Genomic DNA, 24,871 nt, shown 5'->3' with positions numbered 1-24,871 from the left:
TTCACGAAATTTGTCGCATCACATATATTGCATATGTAGTCTATCTAAGCAATGATGTAACCCACGTATAATTTGTGAGGGCACCACTCTAGCCGAGTGCCCTTGTGACGACGCACAACGTAAAGTCCGACACACTTTCCCTCGTACAATATTGTCCATATAACATGTAGGTCCAAGGTTACACATCCAAAATTAACGGGATGTAATTGCAGGCTCGGACTTAAGACCAGGCTATATACCTTAGATATATGAGTTATCTTACGAACGTTGCCTTTCGTTCGGACGTTACCATGCGAATTCTTCGTCATTCCTGATTTAGTGTGTTGCCAAATTTACGTGTGCTAGGCGGCGGTGGCGGAAAGTAAGCTCTTGTGAATTTTAAACTCATGAATTTATAGCTTTTATATTTCGTGATACGGCCATGAATCCAGACCTAGGTGGTCTGGTTGTAAAGAGGGTGATCATCACTGGCTCAGCTCTCGCTGTGAGACTCCATTTTGCGGGTTGGTGGGTTTATAAGACTTGAGCGGTGCCAGATGTTAGAGAAAATATTGTGCGCCTGAATATATACGCTTGTGCTTCACTACCTGAGGTAAGAAACCAAGTTGGTACAATATGTGCAGCGACTAATGCTACGTCCAACATGACTGGATTCGTCGCAGCCTCGATAACTGAAATGAAATACACAAAAATAACTTTAGACACGCGGTGGTGCGACAGCCACTTTGTAAGCCAAGTGAAGTATGAGTGGTGGTTGAATTATTGTGGGGCATTTGTCCTTGTATGAAACTCCGGGCGGAACTTCGTATCCAGAAAAGCACTGAATGACTCTGGTAAACTGTAGATATGCGCGAACGTAGTAGTCCTTAAAAACGAGCACGATCAGACAGGTGTATCTTAACTGAAAAAGTTTCGCGACACATGGGACACACCAATCAATACATGCGGGACCCTTTGTAATTCCCTTGTGCGCATGTTTATAGATTTTCTACGAGCCATTACTATAAGTGCACATTCTATATACCAACATATTTATACCATTCTGTTATGAAGCCACCGCAGAGGAAAGTTGGTATCGGTATAACCAAAAATTCAGTGCACTACTCTTACAACAAGTTTGTGAAGGGAAAAAATTGCAGAAAAAACGTGCCAACGATTTCATGATTTTCGGAAAGTGGAAAGTGCTATAAGGCTGAAGTTCACGGGTATAAAATAGCCCGAGTTTAAGAAATATGATGTGCCGCACTTTATGCATATATATACATAGCACACACTTGCACCTTTCCCATACGTACAACTGTGCACACAGCACACATTTGTAATATTCCTACCATTACGTCATACTTATGTGTACACCTGCCCAACTCGTACTACATGCCGACCTCTTTGCAGCTGTTGGGAACGCGTAGGTAGAGTGAAAATTTGCCTTTCTTTGGTTTTTATATGTTGTGATTCTCCAAAATTCGGATTACACGCTGTGTTTAGTGAATACTGTGCACACTCCTTCAAACTTAAATGAGGCATTCCTTCAATGCTATGTTTCTTTTCTTGTTAAATTTATGTGAAAAACAATAGACACCAGCGCTCAATGTATCAAGCCTACTCTTCATTGGAGAGAAATGCAGTATTTAAATACGGGCATAATCCAGTTTTAATATGTCACCGCTGCTTCGCTGTGTGATTGAAAACTGAAAGTGTCTCTTATGCAGTAGCCTAAGATGACTGACTCTAAGGCGAAAGAAAACTTCTGCTTGTGTTTTATTTATGTGGATGTAGTCGACACACTATCCCTCCCACTTTTCCTTTTGTCTGAAAGCCTTCTGCAGCTAACCTTGTTTTGCATGTTTCTGATTGGCCCGCTTCCGATCAAGTAATAACAATTAGCCCAATTCCACACTTCTGATCAAGGGACGGTTCCACGTGATGACGTCATTTTGAGCGATGTCATAGTGACGTTACCACGTGACAATTTATCGCATTCACTCGAGTGAGTTAATGTGATAAATCCACTAGGCTGCTCAAGGTCACATTGCAGGTTAAAGGAAGCATCAAAGAATTTCGGCTTGATAAATCAGCATGAAATACTTCTGCTACCCACGCAATTACGTTATTGAGCCCCACCGCTATGGACAAATTTTTTTTTTTTTTTGGCAAGAACATGATTTGACAAAAAAACGTTTGAAGACGCTAGTTTGCATGCCCGACAAAACTGAGGTGCAAATTTTAGCGTAATTGTGGATTCACTGAGCGACCACCTGTGAAACCCTGCACGGTGTGTCTGATGTGCATTACGCTTCTACTTTCTCTATTTCACTCCTTTATTTTCCTCCCGAGGTCTAGGGTAGCTCACTAGACGTAAGCTAATTAGCCTGCCCACCTTTCCTATATTCTTTCTCGTTTTTTACTCGTCCTTTTTTATAAGAAACCCACCCGCGAGTGGGTTTAAAACGATTAATTTTCGTACATACATGTATCTGGCATGCACTAAATTTGACACTTGACTTAGAAACCCTCCAGCGAAGGGCAACATCGCGGAAAGTATACTCATCATCATCATCAGCGTCATCCGTCCGACTACGCCCACTGCAGGGCTGAGGCCCCACCCACGTTCCGTTGTGCTTTCTGCTGCCATGCTATGCCTACAAACTTTTTAATCTCATTTGCACACCTAATTTCCTGTCTCCTTTTCACGCGCTTGCCTTCTTTCAGAATAAAGTCGGTTGTCCTTAATTACCAGCAGTTATACTGCAACGCGCTACGTGCCCGGTATATCTTCATTTCTTCTTGGTTTTGTTTATGATAGTCTTAACCCCGGTTTGTTGCCTGGCCCATTCTGCGCTCTTTCTGCCTCTTGAGGTTACACCTGTGGGATGCCGTGTGGGTATAAGGATGCATCCCAACATAAACCATAATACGACTGTTTATTAACGTGGTAGCAGCAGTGTGGAGAGTTTGACGATGCTGCACTCGAACGGCTAGGGAAACAAATGCAGGAACCGAGTTTGGCAGCTTGGATTTTATATCCACCAGTGGTGACGCCGGCCTCCACTGAAGCTGTGGTGGCGCTGTTTCTTATCGAAGAGTGTTGCAGCAAGTGGCTGTGTCACGCCGAGATAACCAGTGACGTGAGGGAGGCTGCGCATGTTTTTGCGCTGGGGTCGCCACACCTATAATTTTCCTTTCCATCGCGCTATCTGCGTGGTTCCCAATTGAAGTAGAACTATTGTTATAAGTCTCTAGATTTTTTCGCTTCATCGGCTGAGGTCGCCTCGCATAAGGCCGCACCCCCTCCCCCCACCCTCTTCTTCTTTTTTTATTTCCATTCCATCATCACGCGGACTCCAATTGGGAATTTCCCTTCACTGGGACTTGAAGCACAGACAGAAGGAACTGTGCCACACCTTCGTAGCACCCTGAACACCACATCGACTATAAACCAGTTCTCAACTTGACCCTCATACATACGTGGCACACGTGTTTTGAGGCCTATGGTGGTGGCATACGAAGGATAGTGGCGTCAAACAAAGCGGCTTCGGGTGAATTATGGCAACCACGCCGTATATAATAAGAGAAAAAGCAGTTTGAGATTATCAGGAGAAAAAATCATCAAATGCGATATGTCTATAGTTGCTATGGCTTATTCCCCAACAAAAATGAACGAAATCAAAAGGTAAGTACGAGTGACATATTGCCTGAAACCCGGGAGAGACTCGGAAGATGAATGATCTGAGCACCTTTACTATACAGCGCCTACCCTGATAAACCACAGTCTTACTCGCTTCTTTTGTGTTTTCGTCATGCACAGCCTCATCTGAATTCTTTGCTTAAGGGAGCAACGTGATCTGCCATTTTCATGGATTTTACGTGCTTTGAATAAATCTTTCAGCCCTCCTGGTCGGTTTGAAGATTTTGACTACAGTCGGTGAAACAAAGGACGCTCGAGAGTGCGGATATTTCGACAGTGCCGATGTAAAACGGTTTTGAATTTGCGATTGCTCGAGCTGTCCCTCGGGATGAATGATAATGTCGAAAGGCAGTGAGCTTGCATGGCGCACCACGTTGTGTCTTGGCAGAAAAAAAAGGCCACTGGTGAAACAAACAGTCGTGATGAGCAATTGATTGCACAAAAAAATGATGGGCGTTAGCTTCAGCGGTAGCTCGTGTTTTAAAATGTGCTATGCACCAACAACTTTTCTCTAGATATGAATTGCTTCTGACTGATGTCAAAGACACTCCAATTTTAATAATTCAGTAATTTTTCTTCGGTCATCATTACGCATGACTTTCAAATTAATCATAACGTGACTCTTTATGATTAACGGGAGCCTATATGAATACCTTGTATATTGCAGAAAATAAAGTATTGAGAATATACAGTCAGTTGGGGTAAGGTAGGCTAAAATGAGACACAGGGCAAAACGCAATATTCTGATATTGGCGGCCTTTGTAGATAGTACAAAAACCAGTTCTCTTTCTTTATTTCTCTACTCCAACGATAGATGCTGGTCTTTGTCTATATTTCATGTGTGGAACTTGATGATTGCTCACAGCGTTCGCACGGGAAAATTACGCGGCTGATAACAGTGTGTTCGTGACCCGTCTGCTCAGCCAAATTTTCCGATGCGTGCATGATGCTACTCCTGCATCAGTACAGCAACGTAAATATCTATTTTGTTGGTTTAAACTACGTGGTACGAAACACAACAAGTTTAGCTCTTTTGGTGCCCGTTGACAAAGCGGATACATGTTTTTCTTAATTTTGGGTATGTCAGAGGAACAAAACGTTACAAAAAATTGGCCCCGTATCTGCATGTTTCATTGCAAAAGTCTTTGAAAGACGATTGTCTTGCGTGTGCAGAGAATGAACAAAACGTTTATTTGGTGTTCTGCGTGAGAAAATCAGTGAATGGTATTCTGGAAGTGCTGAGTTAGAAAGTCTCGATCCATGCAGCGAAAGCAAACGAGCGCATCGAGGAACGTTAGACACGAGCGCCATCTGGCAGTCGTCTTCAAAAACGAAGGAACGCGTGAGCGCCCGTGGAGAAAGATGCGTGCCTGTCTTGGAGGCGATGAGGAGTATAGCGCAAATCGACGGGCAGGTGCCACCACCGTGTCATCCTAGCAAGGCGTTGGAAACACTTGCCTTTTTCAGCATTGCGTTGCACTGTGGGCACAGCGTGACAAACGCTATGGTCATTAGAATTGCTTGCGTGTGCCTTCTCCAGTATAAAGGCACACATATAAAACATTGACGCACTGTTATGGTGCCTCAGATATGCGCAATAATTGCTTTTGAATCGACAATCGCACAAGTGTAAACGCTGAAACTTCAGCATTATTCGTGGGCGCTGCGGATGGGGTTAGCCGTTTGAGGCATCATTTGGTGCCTTTAGGGAGACATCTGCTTGACTTAGAGAGTGTCCTATAATCAAACGTTCCACATGCATTCGAATGTTGAATACTAGCACGTGGGACGGCTTTTGGCTCTCCCATAGTACAGTACCAAGTACTGTAAATTGTTAACCACGTCTTATAAACACATAATTGAACCATGAACTTCCACTCCTTATATTGTCATGGTGCAACGCGAACAGAAGACCAGTAAATGTTGACACAGTGATAACAGCGTGTTCTAAGCAGCTGAACAGTTCAGCAAGATCACCATCGTCCTCGAATAGCCAGAGGCCCACTACATGGTGTCCGCTAACTACCCTCATCGTCATTTTTGTCCACATTTAAAAACGCGTCATTTGCTTCTCTCTCAAAGAACATCGCGCTCATGCTGACTCAATAGTGAAGGTTTTTTTTTTCAAAAGAAAAGTCACGCAGTCACTCGCTGACATAAAACGTCATACGCACAACGCGAACGAGTTCAGGATGGTGCTGGCGAAGCCTCGTACTATGCGAACCGCCGGGAACGACCTCGTAAGTTGCATCTCCAAGTCGTTGCAGAAATAAGTGTAGTCCAAGGTATCACCTCATTTAGGTATGGGCGTATTTTAGGTAAGTCCTCGTTTAGGTATGGGCGTCCAAACGCATACTCTTGCACATAAACGCGATGATACTTATGCAAGATTGGGCAGAAGCGAAACTCTAACTGCAATTAGTGTCACGCGCCAGAGACTATTAACGTGTTCTCTCTATACGCAATCGGAATGCAACATCTTAAGTGCCTCAAAGATTACCTAGCCTGCCGACCATTTTCGGAAGAGAAATTTTTGGGTGCTTAGGAACGTGTAGATCACGCCCAACGCATCTTGAAGGCCCTGCTCGCATTTGTAAGCAAGATATGTTTAGATTCCCGTCTTTAGAGCATCTGCTAAAGTAGAGACTTTTGTGCGTGTCGTACACCGAATGAGACGTTGTGTTCAGTGACTCATTGCGCTACATCACAATCACTCCTCATCCTGCCCTCCTCTTTCTTTTTCTTTCCCGTTTCTCCTTACCCCCATGAGGAGTATACCAGGCTAAAAGCTCGCTTTCCAAGCCGACCTCTCCTCTTTCTTCTCAATAAACACCTTCTTCTTCTTCTGTCGCCAGTTTGGTAAAAGAACCTTCTGGGATGAGCATTGCAGCGGCCTGCGTTGTACTCTTTCTGCTGACGGATCCGTAAGCATTCAAGTAGCATAGCTTCTTCAACGCATTACCTAAACACCGGCGTCCGTGTCTAGGTTGTCACATTTCGTGCGGTAGCATCGCGTTTAACATAGCTCGTACTTCCCGATGATAGTTATAGCGCGAGAACAAAACGACGACACAGAGACAAGAAGGACACGAAAGACACGAGCGCACTATGTCGTCATTTTGTTCTCGCGCTATAACTATCGTCATGTCATACCAACTAGCCCAAGCTGCCACACTTCTAAGTTACATCGTACTTCCCGTTCATCAACGAGGCTGAACGGGGTCGTACGTGTTGCTTCTTGTTTGGCCGTGTTGTACGCAAACATGATATAAGGCAGGATTTCGTCCCAAGTTTTGTGTTCGACGTCTACGTACATTGTAAGCATGTCTTCAATTGTTTTGTTTAGATGCTCTGTAAGCCCATTCGTTTGTGGGTGGCAGGCGGTAGTCTCACGATGGCTTGTTCAACTCAGCATCAAGACGTCACTCAAAATAAATGCCGTAAATGCGGTTCTTCTGTGTGTGATCACGACAGTTTGTGCACCATTCCTCAGTATACAACTTTATCGATGAGAAATTGTGGCACCTTCACTGCTGTAGCCATCAGGAAGGCCTTTGTTTCGGCATAACGCGTATGATTATCAGTCGCGATGATAACCCAGCAGTTTCCAGCAGAAGAAGGAAGTGGGCCCCAAAAACCCATAACGAGCTAGTTCAATGGTGTTGTTGGGACCTGCACGGGTTGCATGCAGAAGACCAGCTGGTTCAGTCGGTGGTGACCTGTGTCACTGGCAGTCGAGGCAAGTACGAACGTGGTGCTTCACCGCTGTGGTCAGTCTTGACAAGTGGTACGTTTGATGTACCCTGTCCAACGTTCTCGTGTACCCCAAGTGTATGCACGTGGAAAATATAATAAATTTCTTTGTTTAGCAGGGCTTGGACGTACAAGAGAACATTATTCGAGCTGCCTGTGAAGAAAACGAAATGAAAAAGCACTGATTGTCATTTAGGACATGACTTTCTTCATTCGCACTGCATGGAAGTTTTTTCGTGTTCTGAGATGTGCCCTCAAAATACGCATAAAAATGGCGGAATCTTCAGGTCAACTCGTTCACAAACACGTCTTGAGCTTGAGTTTTAAAGACGTTTTTTCCAATACCGCAACCGAAAGAAAATGCTAGAAAGTTTAAATATGTGACGGTTCTAAATTGATTGCTTCACAAAGCCCGGCGGGCGAAGTTAAAAGCTACGAAATGCCTGAGCAATTATGCATCAAAATGGCAAAACAATATGAAGATACGTGAAAATCTATCTAGACTCCTATAGATTCTTTAAAAAATTCAGACTGGCAACATGGCTCTTCCGCCATATTTTGTTTACTCCTACGAGCTGCTGGGCTGTGTATCTCAGCGACGCCGACGAGCCTTCCCTGCAGCGCACATGGACACTGCTTGCGTTTCTGCAGAACGCGTTTGAATGGTACGCCAATGAACGTCCCGTTGGTGAACAAGACATGGCGGAAAAAATGCGTCTTCTATTTCGTTCGATAAGGGGCGCTGAGTTTTGAAAATGGCCTATTGTTGAGTAATCCAATGAAGTGCAAGCGTTCAACAAGAGACAACATTAGCACAAAAAAGACTGATAGTGTTTTTTGATCTGCAAGGAGTATCAGAGCAATGCAACCCCTTGTTCTGTCTAAATTCAATGCATTGAGTCCAAAAACTTGGCTCCTCAAGACTATGTAAAAACCACAGGGTGAATGTCAAGTGTCCCTATTGCAGAAAGTGGAGCAAATAATTTTTTTGACACACTCTCATTTTGCCCCATGCAGCGTCTTGTTTGGACCCGCAGTTTGGGGCAAAATGAAAAATCTGGAGCTCTTTTTATTTATTTTTATAATAATGTTTTGAATTATGGCAACGTGGTAATACTTATTTATCACATAACCTGTGCCCAAATGAAAGTTTCTGCATTGATATTTATTAGCAAGGAGTGAAATAAATTTTAAAAAATCGTGTTTAAAAATGTTTGTCGCAATTTACCACGCACTTACCCAAAGAACACTTTCATTAAAACTGAAATGGCTGGCAAATATTTGAGCACATGCTAACGTGTGATTAGATTAAAAATTCAAACATGTTGAAACGCCCTGTTTTCGTGACAGTTATAGGTTCGGTGTAATTTATGACGAACAATGTGCGAAGCGCGCTTTGTGGACGTACAGTAACTCGCCCAGCATACTGCGCAAACTGAGGGATCATTTCGAAAAGAACATGAGGGAGGTTGATTGGCTGGCACTTGTGCGTATATCCGCTCTTTGAGCTGTGCATTATTAAACAGTGCGCACATGTGGGTTGAGTAACGCTTGGTGCATGCATTACTTTCGGCGTTTATGATGTATTCTTGGTACGCTTATCCTTTCCTGTTAGAATTCAGGCTTTAACCCGCACCCTGAAAGCGTCTCACATCTGCTCAAATATTTGAGAGTCATATCTGTTTGAGTAAGGAATTCTTGCAACTCTATAGACGTTTATTTTGAAGGCTTCTTTCTTTTGTTTCACTCAGAGGCTACGCACGTGGGCTCACTTTTTTTTTTACAATTTGTCTGTATAAATTAGCGAAAGGGGAATGGCTGCGCAATGTGACGATGGCAGTTTTTCGTTCAGAAGCAACACGTTGATTGTTAACACGTATAGATGAAGAGAGCAAGAATTCTTGAACAAGTGGTTTTGCTGCTGCCAGTGGCATACAGTATTCAAGAATATTTTCATGGCGACTAGGGATGGCGTTTAAATGGTAACTCCTGTGAATTGAACGGAAGAACAAATATTCCAGAAAACAAATATTCCAGAAAAAATTAATTTGTATTAACAAGTTGAGTTTTGAACAATTCGTAGTTTCTCGTTTTGAAACTAAGTAAAATATAAAGAAGCTCGCAATTTTTCAAGGAAATGTGCGTAAAAATGTAAGAAATATAACTGCTTAAGATAAATCATTGGCGTCATCTTTTGTTTTTTTTTTTTGGGGGGGGGGGGGACTTTTCAAGCACAATGCCAACTCACAATCATGCGATCTAAGTCCCGTAAGTAAGATTTTTTGTTTACGAAAAATTCATTTTTTTTTTCATCCAACTCAGGCGTGGGCAACCTTTTGAGGTGGAGAGCCGAGTTACATGAAGCCGACACGGCTGGGGCCGCTCTGCTATTTGGGGGAGGGGGCTCATTTTAGACAATGAGAAAAAGTTTGGGAAATTGCAATTGACAAAAAAAAAACAGGAACGAAAATAGTATTCCTTTTCAACAGTTATGTCACAACTTCGCAATTAACATAAATTACAAGCACTAACTTCATCTGAGGCTCAGAGGTGGGGGATCTGATGTGATGCCGAGCGTCCAATAAGGGCCGGTTCACGATAGCGGCAAGCATGCCTCACCGTTTGACGTTCTCAGGCAGCCGCGCGCGGCTGTTTGTTTCTCACACGTCTGCCTTTCTTCGTTCAAAAAATGGGTCCGAGTACCATTTTTGCGTCGCTTGCCGTTTGCCGGAGAGTGGCGTAGCCAATCAGCGACGGAGGAGCGACATGGTCACAGCCGTGTCGTCTGCTTTTCCCTTTCCGCATCGTGTGCGTCTGCCGCGGGACACTTCGAGATGCTTGCTTCTTGCTCCTCGGTTTTTACGCTATGTCGTTTGTGTTGTTACCATACTACGTTCCAGCAGTGAATAGTGCAATGCAGCTTCTCTTGTATTTAAAACAAGCGTACAGAAATTCAAAATGACGTCTCCCAAAGCAGGCGTTTGGACAAGTGGCACCCGCTATCCAGTATCAGCAACAACTAACAAACGCGTAATGTATGCCCTACGAGATTCAAAAAGGCTTGCTTAAGGCTACAACATCAATTATTTGAGTATGGCTCTCAGAAACAGTGCCCAATTGATTCGACTACTGTGTTGTCGAAGCTAAAGGACGTGAGTCTAAAGCGAATGGAAGCATCAGTTTGGAGCTTACGAGCTACAGAGTGCGCGGCTGCCGCTTGATAGATTCGAGGTGGTCGACAACTGCATTCGCAAGGGTAGCCGTGTTTGTCGGAGGCTCAACTGCCTCGCCGGCGAAGCTTGCCGTGCACATAGAACATCTCTTCTGTAGACGGCGCTGGTCTACGGCAGCGCGCCGTCAGGGCATGGTTGGCGCTAGTGTGAACTAGCCATAACAATGCCGTAGGACTGCACGCGGCCCATGGGGCACACGTTGCCGGCCCCTGATCTAACCCGTTTTCTTTGGTCGATGAGCAGATAGGGAGGGAGATTTGAAAAGGAATAAGAAAGTAAAATAACGTTGCTTTTGCTTCCCATCATCAGGGCACTACTCAGCGTTTTCCGGAACGGGGAAAGCACAATTAAAGATGATAGAGAAAAGGGAGATCAATAAGGCACTGGTTTACACGACACTCGTGGGCGAATTAATAAGTCATCTTTGCACTTATAGCTTGTGCCATGTTTTTATCTCTTCCAATGTGTTATCGTTTTTTGCGTACCACCATCTTAACATGATAGATTCGAAAAACCTCTCTTAGAGCAAGCTAATTCTTCAATACTGGCCGCCTCGGTGGAACAGTGGCCATACCGTGCTCGGCTGCTGACCCGAAGGTCAAGGGCTTGATCCGAGCATCGGCGTTCGCATTTAGATAAGGGCGAAATGATGGACGCCCTTGTACTGTATGATTTTGGCAACCTTTCACTAACGGCGTCTCTCGTACTGTAAGCACACTAAACGAAGTACGTACGAAATCCAGCGCCGGCGACGATATGTGATGTTTTGGAAAGTAAAACCCTAGATATTATTAGATACGATAGTCTTTTTCGGGTACCTTCAACACCAAAATTTTTGTCTCTCTGTCCGTACATTTCTCTGTTTGTCCGCCGTAATGATACCCCAAGCGGCACAAAACCACACCTTAAACGGCCAACTCCATCCACAGCGCCCACCAACATTGCTCAAGATTCAGCGTTCGTACTTGTGCGATTGTCAATTATAAAACAATTATTCCGCATATTTGAGGTGGCATAACATCACGTGAATACTTTGTATTTGTGTCTTTATACTAGAGAAGGCACACATAAGTAGTTTTAGGGACGTAGCATTTATCACGTTGCGCTGACAGCGCAACACAATGCTGAAAAAAGCAAGTGTTTTCAACACTTTGCTAAAACGGCACGGTGGCGGCACCTGCCCGTCGCTTTGCGTACTACTCCTTATCGCCTCCGAGACAGACGCGCATCTTTCTCCGTGGGCGTGCACGCCTTCCTTCGTTTTGAATATAACTGCCAGACAGCGCTCATGTCTAACGTGCCTCGATGCGCTCATTCGCCTTCGCTGCACGGATAGAGACTCTAATGTAGCGATTCCAGAGTACAAGTCACCGATTTTCTCGCACAGAACATCAAATAAAAGTTTTATTCACTCTCTCTATACGCACGACTATCACCTTTCGACCACAATTGCAGTGAAACATGCATATACGGGGCCAATTTTTATTATACAGTACCTTGATTTCCTAATCATTATTGACATGACTCAAGTTATATCGTCACGTGGTTATAATTGTGAACATGCTGGGCTGTAAAATGCGGAACTAATGTTTGTTACTCCTCTTCCTCCTCCTATCGGGCGAACTTGTGCTTGGAAAATGGAAGGTCATATTACAAGCAGTGCACGCTGTACACTGATAACGTCAATCCCAGTCATCGGTCGGTGATAATCTTGCCAGCGGCAAGGCGTGTCAGCATTGATACATGTGACATTGAAGATTCCGACCGTAAGGCGCTTCACACCAACCGCAAATTTTGGAAAGTGGACGGGGAATGAACCGTAAAAGTGGAAAACCTGCGACCCTTTTTCCGGGTAGCTGTGGGGCCGATTTTCTCATCGCGGAAATGTTGAATTCTTAAGCCGCTGCCAATAAGGACCACGAGAGGCGCGCGCGTAATATTTCGCAGTGCCACAAGATGGCGACACGTCGAGCATGGATTGATGGACTGCTCCGTCAACGGTGACACGGTCGACAACGCGGTTAGTCTGAACAGCCGCGCGTTGGTTTGTGCATAAGTTGCACCCACACACACACACAGAAAACGTGGCTGATCACTCTTGCTATGAATCGGTAAAACACGAAAGCGAAATGTGTTTTCACAGAGGTCGCTGAGTGTTTGTTGTTCATCGTTTTGCGACAACGGTGAAAGAATGAATGCTACAGCAACAGATCGCGAAATCACGCGAAAAACGGCAAGCAGATCGAAGCTTGCAGTGAACACCTCAAGCAGAAGGCACTCACGAAATGAGCCTACGCAGGAAAAGCACGGAGCAACAACTGTCACATGCAGCTCGACACAAAAAGCGCGCTGTTCACACAGAAAGACGCACAAAACAAACGCACAAGTAAACACAGGACAAGCGCGAAGAGCTGCCACAATTTTTACCTCTTCGTGTGTGAGCAAGGTGCTTCATTCCTATACGCGGCCGCGGCAGCAAGCGAAGTGACCTTTGCATTATCCAAAATGACGCGTCTGATAAGCGCGCGTCCAGGAGAGACCACGCTTCCTGGAAGCGGCGCTCAACGAAATGCGAGAGGCGATGACCGTCGCGCGCCCAACGCGACCACATTACTCGCTACTGATGACCAAAACTGACCACATTACTGACCACATTACTCGCTACTCGATGACATTACTCGATTACTCGATGACCACATTACTCGCTACTGATGAACTCGCTACTGATGACCAAAACACGCTCAAGTTACAGAACACTGAGAACCGCCAAACTGTGTATGGTGTAGATTGCCGTTAGCAGGTTTGTCAACGTGCACTCCGTAGCCGAGTAGTTAGCGCCGTGCGCTGGGCAGCGTGAGGTTCTTGGTTCGACACCCAACAACCGAATCTTTCCTTTTCTTTACTTTGCAATTTGTTACTATAAATTCTGAAACGTCATATCTCTGACGGAAATGCGTCGTTGGTGCCGTGGTTGACCTTGGCATAAAACACTTTCGTGTTAAAAAAGTTAACCATTCACATTGTGCGCTCAGTTTATCCTAGTAATCTACATAATGGGGCATGTTAGACATTCCGGTGTGGCGAGCGCAAAGCGGTGGTGAAGCGCACGTCGCAATGGGAATCTATAAAGAGATGCGTCGTTAGTGTCTACAATAACAAGCCATTTCCAATAGGGATAGTAGAAAAAAAAAGAACCAGTCTTTATCCGTATTTTTCCACTCTAGACTGCTACCTTCTTTCATACATCTATGCAATTATCCGTCCACGAGTCTAGCAGCAATTACCACGACAATGCGTTTCCGTTTTCTAAATAAGATGACTAAAAGTTACCGAATGGGACAGATGTATATATGGCTCTTATTTTAAAGCGAGGAAAACACTTGGTGTAAATTGCGGCCACGTGAAAGAATAAAAACATCGTTTTTCGGGAGACTGACGGCAGCACTTGTATTTTCTTTTTTTCTTCGGTAAATGTTAAAGAAACTCTCTTACAAACAATGCCCCAGGAAACGTGGATGTGATTCTTGAGCAACAGCGAGGCACAGTTCTTGAGCTCCGAGTGTTTCAGGTTCTGGACACGTGCGAGTTCAATTTCCGCTTCTGTCGAGGTATGTTTGCTCCGTATCAAAGCTGAATACGGCGGTGAGTTTTACAAAAAATATATTGTGCTAAAAAAAAGCAAACTATCTATGCCGTCTGTACAAGTTCCGCTACCACTTCAATACTATGTCAGTTACACATAAAATAAGAGAGCGGAAGAGAAAAAAAGGCGATTTAGGAACCTTCCTTTCCAAGCTCGATATGACACTTCAAGTTTAATCAGAAATCTTTTTCTGTGTTCGCAAGACGTTACCACCTTGGTGATGTGACACCAACTATTTCCCAAGAATTTTAAGTTTCTTGAACAGCGTAGTTGATGCTTATTATAGTAAACAAATAAAAAGGCAGAAACAGTAGGCAAATAAAAAAGGCGGAAAAACGGTTGTGTGAAACAGCAAATTTTACTTCAGAAAGTTCTGTCCGAACCGCAAAAAAAGCTAAATGATGTTGAAAAGTTTCTCGTACTTCGTTCATGCCTGTTATTGGTGGGCGTTGGCGTGCTAGTAAGCTGTTCCGGAATTTGCAATCGCAAGTTATAAGCACCGAGAGAAAGAAAACAAAAGAAAAAAGTGCAAACGAAAGAAAGGCTGGGAGGTTAACAGAGTTAAATATGTGTAGTTTACAATGCGGGTAATAGAAAAGTAGAAAAAAAGATGGAAAGCACACGAAAGAAGCAACCGTGCATAGAATAACGAGAAAAATGGGTAACTAAACAAATGAATCTTGTATTGGGCATATGCCTATAAACAGGACATCGTCTCAAATTTACTCTTTACGTTTATCAAAAATGTGTATATACTATAACAGGCTGCTTCCACGTAAACAAGTTTATAAAGCCTCGATAGACCTACAGTGCGGCAACATTGGCTGCCTATACAGTGCATACGTAAGACATGGGTTTTAATTGTCCCAAAAAATGGTGCGTTTCATGATTGAAAAAATGACCGACAACTCCGAATTGCGCTGAGACTAGATAATTACAGCAGAGCCAAGATAAGAGACGGTTAGTCATACATACTGAAATTTCTCAGCGCGCTGCAGAGACGAAAGACGTCGCAGACGGATTTTCTCCCCGATGGTTCTTTCTGCGTTGTCTTTCGTTTCTTAACAGTACACAAAAAATTTCAGTAACATAGAACATGTGGCAGTTTTAAACGTTTTGAAGTAATGTTTACTACTTCATATTTTTACGTTTTTTGTATTTACTGTATAGCTCGATTTATTTTTAGTTTTTATTCCTATTTGTTGTTTGTATATTTTCATTAGATGTTTTGTTTCAGTTTCATGTCATCGTGTCACTTTTCCGTCGTTATGTTGTTTCTCTCGATGTTTATTTTTATAGATCAGACAAGAGACAAACCGAATTATACCCCATTACATAATGCTAATGCAAGTGGTCTAGAAACATATCACCAAAATAACAGCAAAACTGATAGCTCAAGTACACGAACAGACAGACAGACAGACAGACAGCCAGACAGACAGACAGACAAACAGACGCGTGCACACACACACACACACACACACACACACACACACACACGCGCGCGCGCGCGCACGCACGCACTCACACCACAACAGATAAAACATTCTAGAACAGACTTGCCACTGGGGCCAACTTTTCGAGAAGCAGACCTAGCCGAGAAGATTTCTAACAAAAACAGTTCTGGCACTTTGTTGCCAATAAAGAGCCCTTGCGTCTTTAGACAACTCATCAGACCTATTATCATCAGGTCTGCTTGTGAGAACGTTGGTTCCAACGAGATGTTGCGCTAATAGTCATTTAACCTGTACAAGCTTCCACAATCTTCTGAATATCTGCCTCACTTGGATTCACAATTATACGTGAACACACACATTACCAGTTTGTTCAATGTCACTGCAAAAGCACGGTCCCGCACGAGTGAACCAGTGCTATATGCATGCATGTTGTGCTAGAATCTTGTGAGTCAATTCTCATACTGTCTCCAAGATTGGGACACTGGGAGAGAGAGAGAGAGAGAATAAAATGAGGGAAGGGCAGAAAGGTTAACCAGAAATTGGAGCATCCGGTTTGCTACCCTGCACTAAGGGGAGGGAGAATGGAAAATAATGATGGGAAAGAAACTGAAGAGCGAAATAGACGCGCGAAAGAAAAAAAAAGTGAGCTGGGGTGCTACAGCCCATTCAATAGGCCACGTTCTACACTGTGCCTTTACTACTGAAATGGTGCCACCAGTTAAGACGAATGCACATGAAAATGGGTGCGCGCAGTGTTTTGCGTCCCCTTTTAAAGATGATAGTCTTTCTTGGGGATCTTCGACGCCAAAATATTGGTCTGTTTGTCTATGTTTATGTCTGCCTGTACAATTGTCTCGTTGTGTGTTTATAAAACGTCGGTAGCGATTTAGAGTACTAGGTGTCCGCGGTAACGATTCTTCTTATGTCACCAAAGTGACTAATCGATGCCCCAAACGGCCAACCCCATTCGCAGCGCCCACCAATATTGCTCTAGTTTCAGCGTTCATACTTGCACGATTGTCAATAAAAAAGCAATTATTGTGAATATCTGAAGCACCATAACAACAAGTCGATGTTTTGTATGTGTACCTTTATACTTGAGATGGCACACACAAGTAATTTGAAGGACCGTAGCGTTTATCACGCTGCGCTGACAGTGCAACGCAATGCTCAAAAATGCAAGTGTTTCCAACGCTTTGCTAAGACGACATGGTGGTGGCACCTGCCCATCGCTTCGCGTTTAACTCCTTATGGCCTTCGAGACAGACGCCCATCTTTCTCCGTAGGCTCGCATGCCTTCTTTCGTTTTCAAAGATAACTTCCAGATGGCGCTCTTGTCTAGCGTGCCTCAATGCGCTCACTAGCCTTTGCTTCACGGGTCGAGAATCTCTAATGCAGTGCTTCCAGAATGCAATTAATAAATTTTCTAGCGCAGAACATCAAGTAAACATTTTGTTCTCTCTCTCCACACGCAAGACTATCATCACAATATTTGCACTGAAACATGTGTGCTCCCGACAGGGTTGCAGAAATTAGGTGCCTTTTCTCATCTTCTAACCACTACCACCACCAGATTCGGGACCAATTTTTGATCGTATGCTTTCGTCTTACCTCGACGCACTGCTTCAGTAGCATGAATTCATACCAAATTGCCCAGTTGTCAGTCCTTCTACTTTACGGTTTCAGTTAGGGAAAATGGCCCCATTCGCCTCCGAGATTCGTGAAGTGTTGCTTAAGCAAAAACAGTGACTCTATACAAATAGTGATATGAAAGTTGCGTTTCGCAAGAGCCACGTCGTACGTTCTGACGGCGCTAAATATGCAGCCGCTTTACGAACGAAACTAGCTCGTTCGCGATGGATCTTGTGCCTACCTCATTTAGGGTACTTACATCATTTTACAATGGCCATGGTGATGAAACAACTCGTATCATTCGACATGATACCAGTTTCATTTTCGCCTCCATCGGGAATGCAGCCGTGGCAGCCGGGGTTCAACCCCACGACCTTCGGGTCAGCAGCTGAGTGCCTTAGCCACTAGACCACCGCAGCGGGGAAGTTTTACAAAGGTTGAAAGTATGACTTTGCGCAGGCTCACATAGCACCACTTGTTAGGTGTTTATATATGGAGTTTAAACGAATAACATTTCGCTACACTGATCCTGTTAGCTAGGTGGTGGCTTTTATTGTGCTGCAGTTAGTTCAGTTTATACAAATTAAAAATGATATACGCGTATGCATAAATATAGTTTGTTGAAAGCCAGCATGTGTGTTTTGTGGTCTCACCTGTGTGCCGCTTCTGCACTGTTTAAAATAGCTATGTGTACGTTTGAACAAATTTGCCTAATTACGATTATGGTACCTATGTAAATAAACTACATTTCAAAAGATGCCTCACGTGGCTAAATGGTTACGTATATAAGGCTTTCTCATACACTGGTATGTACCGACCCAAAGGCGGAAGCCATTCGATGTGGGTATTTCACAACGTGATTTACGTCGGTATTCGACGTTTCCTAAAGCTCATTATTTAAGTTTCCCTCAGTAACTTAAAGAGTAGTTCTCATTTTGATTATCCACCAAATAATTGAACACAGTAACACGAAAAAATTGAAGCGCCAAAGAGAGAAAGGGAGAGAGAGATTTTCTTTAGAGAAAAGCAGAGAGGTTCACCTGATCTACAGTTTGCTCTGGCCTGCTATTCCACCAAATTATAGCACCAACACGGTGCCAATTTAATGGTGACGTAGCGTGAATGTTACTGACACATCGAACTCAGGTATTGTTTGTTATTTAGGCACATGAGCGAACAGTGTTCAGTCTTTCATTTATCACGTTAGACTAGGTAACTGAAGCAGTAAATATGCTGCTCTGAAGCCGTGGTAGTCACTTCGTTGTATCAGCAGTTCGTCAATAATCTGCTTTCCCGAAGTCGCGGGAAAGCTATCGATAGTTTGATAATAATAAGATGCTCCCTTTGTTCACGGCAACGATATGACACCAAGCGTTAGGCAAATACAGAGAAGTATAAAGTGTTCAGCTGTGGGGTTCCATAACATTTGAGTAAATCAAAGGCGCATACGGCGAACCACGTCCTCTCCACCGTATACGGTAACAGGATTCCGAGTGCCAATCGTGGGTCCCGGGATTCAATCATGTCATGAGCCGTGCGCAGTGGGTGTCGGACAAATTGCTACGTTGTTTGGCTTGTTTGCCGTTCGCTAGAAAGGCCAACGATCCTGTACGTCTCCGAAGTAACGAAGCTAACATTCCAGGCTCGCTGAACGGAAATCACATTCTGTGAGGGAGGCCAATCCGCTTGCGTTACTTACCTCGTTAACGCGTCGACGGGAACCTCAGTGTGCGCAGAAAATACACAGCGTGCCTCACCCAGGTAATGCAAAAAAAAAAAAGAGCAAGCTCGCCGCTGTGAGGACAGGAAGGTCACGTATACCAGAGATGTGCTGCTAAAGGAGCATTGCGTGTAACCAGACGGTTCGATAAGTGAGTAGGCAGCTTCAGGATTGAGAGCAGATAAAAAAGGGGGAGCTGATAGTCACTGCAAGTGTTGTACGTGCAACAAGAAAGTTCTGCAGAATGCCATATTTAACGTGCGCTTTCCCTTTAGCGCCACTGTGGTTAGATGACAGACATGTTAGGCGTACTGCAGCTTGCATCGGTTGAGAAGGAGGAAAGGTTGAGGAGAGTAAAATGCGTTTACATAGCCACAACCAAACTGACTGCTCTCACGTAAATGGGACCAGACTTTGCAGTTGTGATCACGCAGTACATGAAGCTTTGACAATGCTCCCTTACATTCAGAGTGTCAAGCTATGACGGAAATTGTCACGATGCTACAAACAAGCAAACACGCTGCATATAGAGCTTGAACGGGCTAAAACCATAAGCGTCCTCTACCTGCAAACATTTTGTGCTATTGCGACCTTCCTTTGGGAGTTTCTTGAACTCGCTCCTGGATGTCACGCGCGTCTCAGTGCAACAGCGTACACGCAAAGAGAAGCATTTAGCTTAGGTTGACTGATAACCATGTCTGTTTTTGAGGCGTAGATTGACAATATTGATAACCTTGCAGGTGTACGCTGAGGTGTAGAATTTAGTGTCCTTCACTCAATAGTGACTGCAACTGCCACTACATAATTTCAAAGTGCTTCGCGATCAGTGAGAACGCAATGACCACTACTTTCTGCTAGCCTGGCCACTCTCCGCAGCTTGTTTTGCAGTAGTAAGTTTCCAATTCTATTTCCTGAAATTGTGCGTGCACAACTGCTGAACGCAGCAGTGTCTGTTAGGCTCACGTGTACCTTTCACGTTTTTTTTTCTATCACTCTATCTTTTCACCTCTTAGTCCCCTTCTCCCAGCGCAGGATAACAAACCGGGCACCCGTCTCTTTGACATTCCAGCGTTTCCTTCTTCTCCCACCAGCCTCCCCCGATGCGCAGACTTACGTTTAACATAGGCCATACCAACGGATGCTAACATGTCAAGGATGACATTAAAATGGGGTGAAGAGCCTAGGCGGCTTTGCATAAAAACTCTACTAAGGTGTTCCAACTGTTCAAGTTGTGGACATCTGACTTATCACAGTTTTATTTGGACGTCGCTTCTCTTGAGCTATTATTCAAAGGAATAATGTGTTGGTCGAAAGTTTGAATGAAGATAGACCTATTATAAATAATGTTCATTAGTGTATTTGACAACTGAGATATTACAAATATTCAGGAAACATATACGCATTCTAACAAAAGAGTGTTCACACGCGGACACATAGACTCCAAATAAACTGAGATGAGTCGGATTCCACCATCTCAACTACAGTTGTGAAGCTCTTTTTTGTAGCTTCTAAATCATTTTTCTTATATATACGTTATTCCTCTCGCCAAAGACTTCACTTAAGAAAAAAAAACACAAAAGAGGCGCAATGGATGTCGAATAGATGTTTGCGCCAGCGGGCTCTTTAACTTTGAGCTAATTTCCTTTCCTTTCACAATTGCAGTTTGCTGCCATGCCCAGCTATTTTTCTAGACGACTTTGGAATCAGTGAGTCTACTATAGGGGCCATGGCCTCCGTGGCGCAAAAGCTTTTAGATACTCTCCACCTTGTGTTTTACTTTCTGTGTTCCGGGCAAGCAGTGATGAAAACGACAGATCACAGATGTGACAGCGTGGAGCTCCTAATTGCTTTCCTAATGAAGCGTTGGATCTAAGGTCAGCAAGAAAGAAGCGAAGAAGTTAAAGGTTGGAATGGAGAACCCTCTTTGAGAGTTAGTTCACTGACGGAAGCTTATACCCGTCTTTTTTTTAGACTTTGCTGACGGACGTAGCGCAATGAAGTAATAAGTGTGGGATAAAATAGCCGCCTAATGGCCAGATATCGTAATAATTTAAAAGTAGGCCGCTTGTACGACTTGCGAGAACGACACGACTTTATTGTATTTTAAACGTTGTTTGGCGCCAGACACTCCAAGCTTCAATTTAAAAAGCCTGAACAAAGACCTTTTTGCACGTTTCGCCCACTTCTCGAGCTCAGTGTGCATGTGATTTGTGTGTAAATATTACAGAATCACTCTTTTTTCATTACCCCCAGGTAAGGTCGAGGAAACTGTATTTTGTTGCTCTTGAGACACTGAAGATATCGTTCTTGTGATGCCCACGTCTTGTATGAGGGTATCATTTGTAGCTGCAGTCTTCATGAATATATCGTAAATATTAATAGTAATAAATAAAGCAAGACAAAAAGATACGCAGAGACACTCACTACCCAAGGAACAAAGAGTTCGACTTCTCGCGGGATTCATTAAGCACGCTGTCAAAATGACTCTTATACCCCAGGGTATGTGCGCAGAAAAGAAGTTACATTTTTCACGAAATAATAAGCAGGCAAAGAAGTGTCAGTGTCATCCTGAATTTCGTGTTAATCTCACGCAAAATGACACTTGCTTATTGATGAAAACACGTGCCTCCCGGGAATATGATGAAGCACGACAGAAACAATGTGAGAACATGAATAAAAATTACACGCCGCACCATGCGCCCTTAAAAAAAAAAGCTTCTCAACAGTCTCATGAGGGCTCTACTCGTAAGGAGAACTCACTTTGGGGAATAATATATTGTTCGTTTGATGTGCGTGTCATCTACAGTGATGCTGAAAGGGAGCTGAATCATGATTAACGTGGTCGATGGGGCCACAAAATTACACAGTCTAAGCACACGGGTACTTTATCCCCATCTAAATACAACCAGCGTTACCTGAGGTGGAACCCACCTTCTCGACCTTAGCTGCTTGACATCATCCCTACTAAACTGTCACGAATGGTAGTGACATTTATAAATTCACCATTTAAGTAAACACATGGGCAGTTCACAATATTGAAGTTTCTCGGTCTTCATCGAAACTGTCGAATTTGGGCGAGTGCTTGAGGAGTTTAAATATTTCCACTTGCAGAAACACCTGTTACCAAAATGATGTGATATGTTATTTTGTATTGGATGGCCAGCAGTGTCTTTTTCGCAAGCATGACAAACTTCAGCAGTAACGTGAGCAGTGATGTCCGCAAATTAAAAATCAGCCTGTAGTGCTATTTTCGACGCTGTAAAGTTCTATCATTTGTGGACTCTGATTGGCTCATAGCACTGCTGGGAGCTATCTGATTGGCTTGAAATGCCATCATTAGGACATGGTATATCATAGTGGGATTTGTGTGTGTTTAGAAAAAGTTGTTGACGATTTAGAGTACTTGGTACTCTACTATGAGAGAGCTGAAAGCCACCGTAACCAAAAATATCACTAAGGAGTACTGATACAGAACAAAGCGCAAGCCGCTCGAGCCGATGTACGCTCATTAGTTCACCGCCTCGGGACTGGTGTTCGGCCGAAGTGGTGTTCTATCACTGCAGTATCCATTAGGGTGACAAATATTAAAATAAAAACAAAATAAGACAAACCAAAGGAAACAGATAACTGTTAGGAGTGAAAATGAGTGCTGTAGAAAGGCGGGACAAGAAATGGCGCCGACTAAGATCAAAACAACAACAACAACAGCAAAAGAACATTTTTTTTGCTGGTTTTTTCTGAGTGGAGTGCACCCGTGTCTTTTCAGGTTCCGTCTGTTTGTCGTCGTTTCTCACTCGTAATTATGAACCAACGAGCTCAAATGCGAGCCCTAATGCATGTAACTGTCACTCATGACCTTGTGTGTATCGTGTTTTCTTTTCTTTTATACGTATTGCTCCAATAGATGCTGCAGTGGTTGTCATACAATGTTCATACAATTTTTGCGCAGTGGTTGTCATACAATATTTACGCTTTTTTGTCATACGGATTCATTGTGAGTTTCATCAATTCTTGAAATCAATAAAGTAAACAGGGCCTTTTTCCTTAGGAGCGTTTTTGCAGCATGTATCGTGTCGAGCTGAAACCGAGAAGAGCTTTTGAGAGTCATTATATAAAACAGCTGAGAAACTTGAAATTTATGCGCAGGCGTTCGGCGAAATCCCAAACGTGTTTGCGTAACCACTGTACAGCCGTATGAGCTTTCACACTGTTGCCTACAAAGCGAGGCTGAAACATGCGTTCGAAGGCAATACTCGGGCAGCTTTGAATACGTTATATTTGATATCCTCTGCAGAAGCAGTTACGTCTAATAAATAATGACTTACGGCCCGCGCTGTCCATTCTGCAAATAAAAATGAATAAATAAACGTTTTCCTGCATAGTGTGCCTCGTCAATAATCTTGTGGTATATACCAGGAACTATGGGGTACTGAAGAACATTCGATGTTTGATTGAAAGTCTCCCCCCATAAAGCTTGTGACAGCAGCAACACATTAAAAAAAAATGGCAGCATATCCACGGGGTGATTGGTGCAGAGTGGGGCGAAGCATCCGTCCGTCCATTTGTTCTTGCGTCCGTCCGTCCTCTGTCCGTCTGTGTGACCGTCCGTGCGTTCATCCACCCGGCCGTGCGCGCGTCTGTTCGTGCGTCCAACGTCCCTGCGGGCGTCCGTCCCTGGGTTCGTCCATGCATCCACCCCTGCGTCCGTCCATGCGTCCATCTCTCTGTGTAGCCATCCATGCGTCCGTCCATGCATCTGTCTGTGTGTCCGTCCGTTCGTCCATCTAGTCAACACTTTAAGTACCATCATCTCGCATCTTTTCATCATATATTACTCATATAGAAGCACCGCCATTCAGCGTACATTCCAAGGACTGAACGAGAGGAGGCACACGCACACTTTCTTACGGCTTGCGCTTCGTGTCTACTTCCCGTCCTTAACCCCCTCGAGTTCATGGTATATACTAGTTCACTGTATTCATGGCACTGTGACCCAACGCTCGCTAAACCTTTCTAAAACCTAGGAGGTTACGCCCAGCGAGTATAACGTAGCACCCCTTTTTGTCAGATAGTACTCAATATACATGCCAATGGCTGCAAATGGGTAATGAGAGACAGGAGAATTCGGCTTTTAGTTAACGCACATGCCACGAATTTTTTATTGTTCAACAACGCACAGGACAAATCTCCCACCGGTACGACCTTGCAGGTCAAAGCGTAAGACTGGTTACGCACTACGACGAGGGACGAACGGGTGCTGCTTTAAGGAGCTTCGCCCCTAAAATCCTTACGCACGTGCGTTTACAAGCCCGTGCCCAGAGGACAACAAGAGAATAGAGAGAAAGAATAGGGTGAGCAAAAACACAAAAAAAGGAAGAATAAAGCTAGAGAGGTCAGGCCATTACGAGTCACTGAATAAAAGATGACTGTATATAGAGCAAATATGTTTGGAGCAGTGGGAGGGGGAGTACACGAATACTCATGGCCAACATGAGGAATTTGTGCACGTCGGCTGGGATGGTGGAGGAACTTAGACACTTAGTTCGTGTTGGAGAAGCTCCTGCTGACTCGAGGGCTTATAGGCCTCCCAACCTCGGCCAGGGGGCGTTGCGCCGCCTTTCTAGCAAAAAGCGGTCACTCAATATCCCGCTCCCGCCTTCTGCTTGCGCTGTCTCAGCACGTTCACGCGCTCTGCACGCGCTGTTGCATGGTCGTCGCGCACGTGCAGCGTCACCTGTGACTCACTCC

This window comes from Rhipicephalus microplus, chromosome 4, assembly GCF_043290135.1.
Source record: "Rhipicephalus microplus isolate Deutch F79 chromosome 4, USDA_Rmic, whole genome shotgun sequence".
Taxonomy (NCBI): Eukaryota; Metazoa; Arthropoda; class Arachnida; order Ixodida; family Ixodidae; genus Rhipicephalus; species Rhipicephalus microplus.
This window is presented reverse-complemented; position numbering follows the sequence as displayed.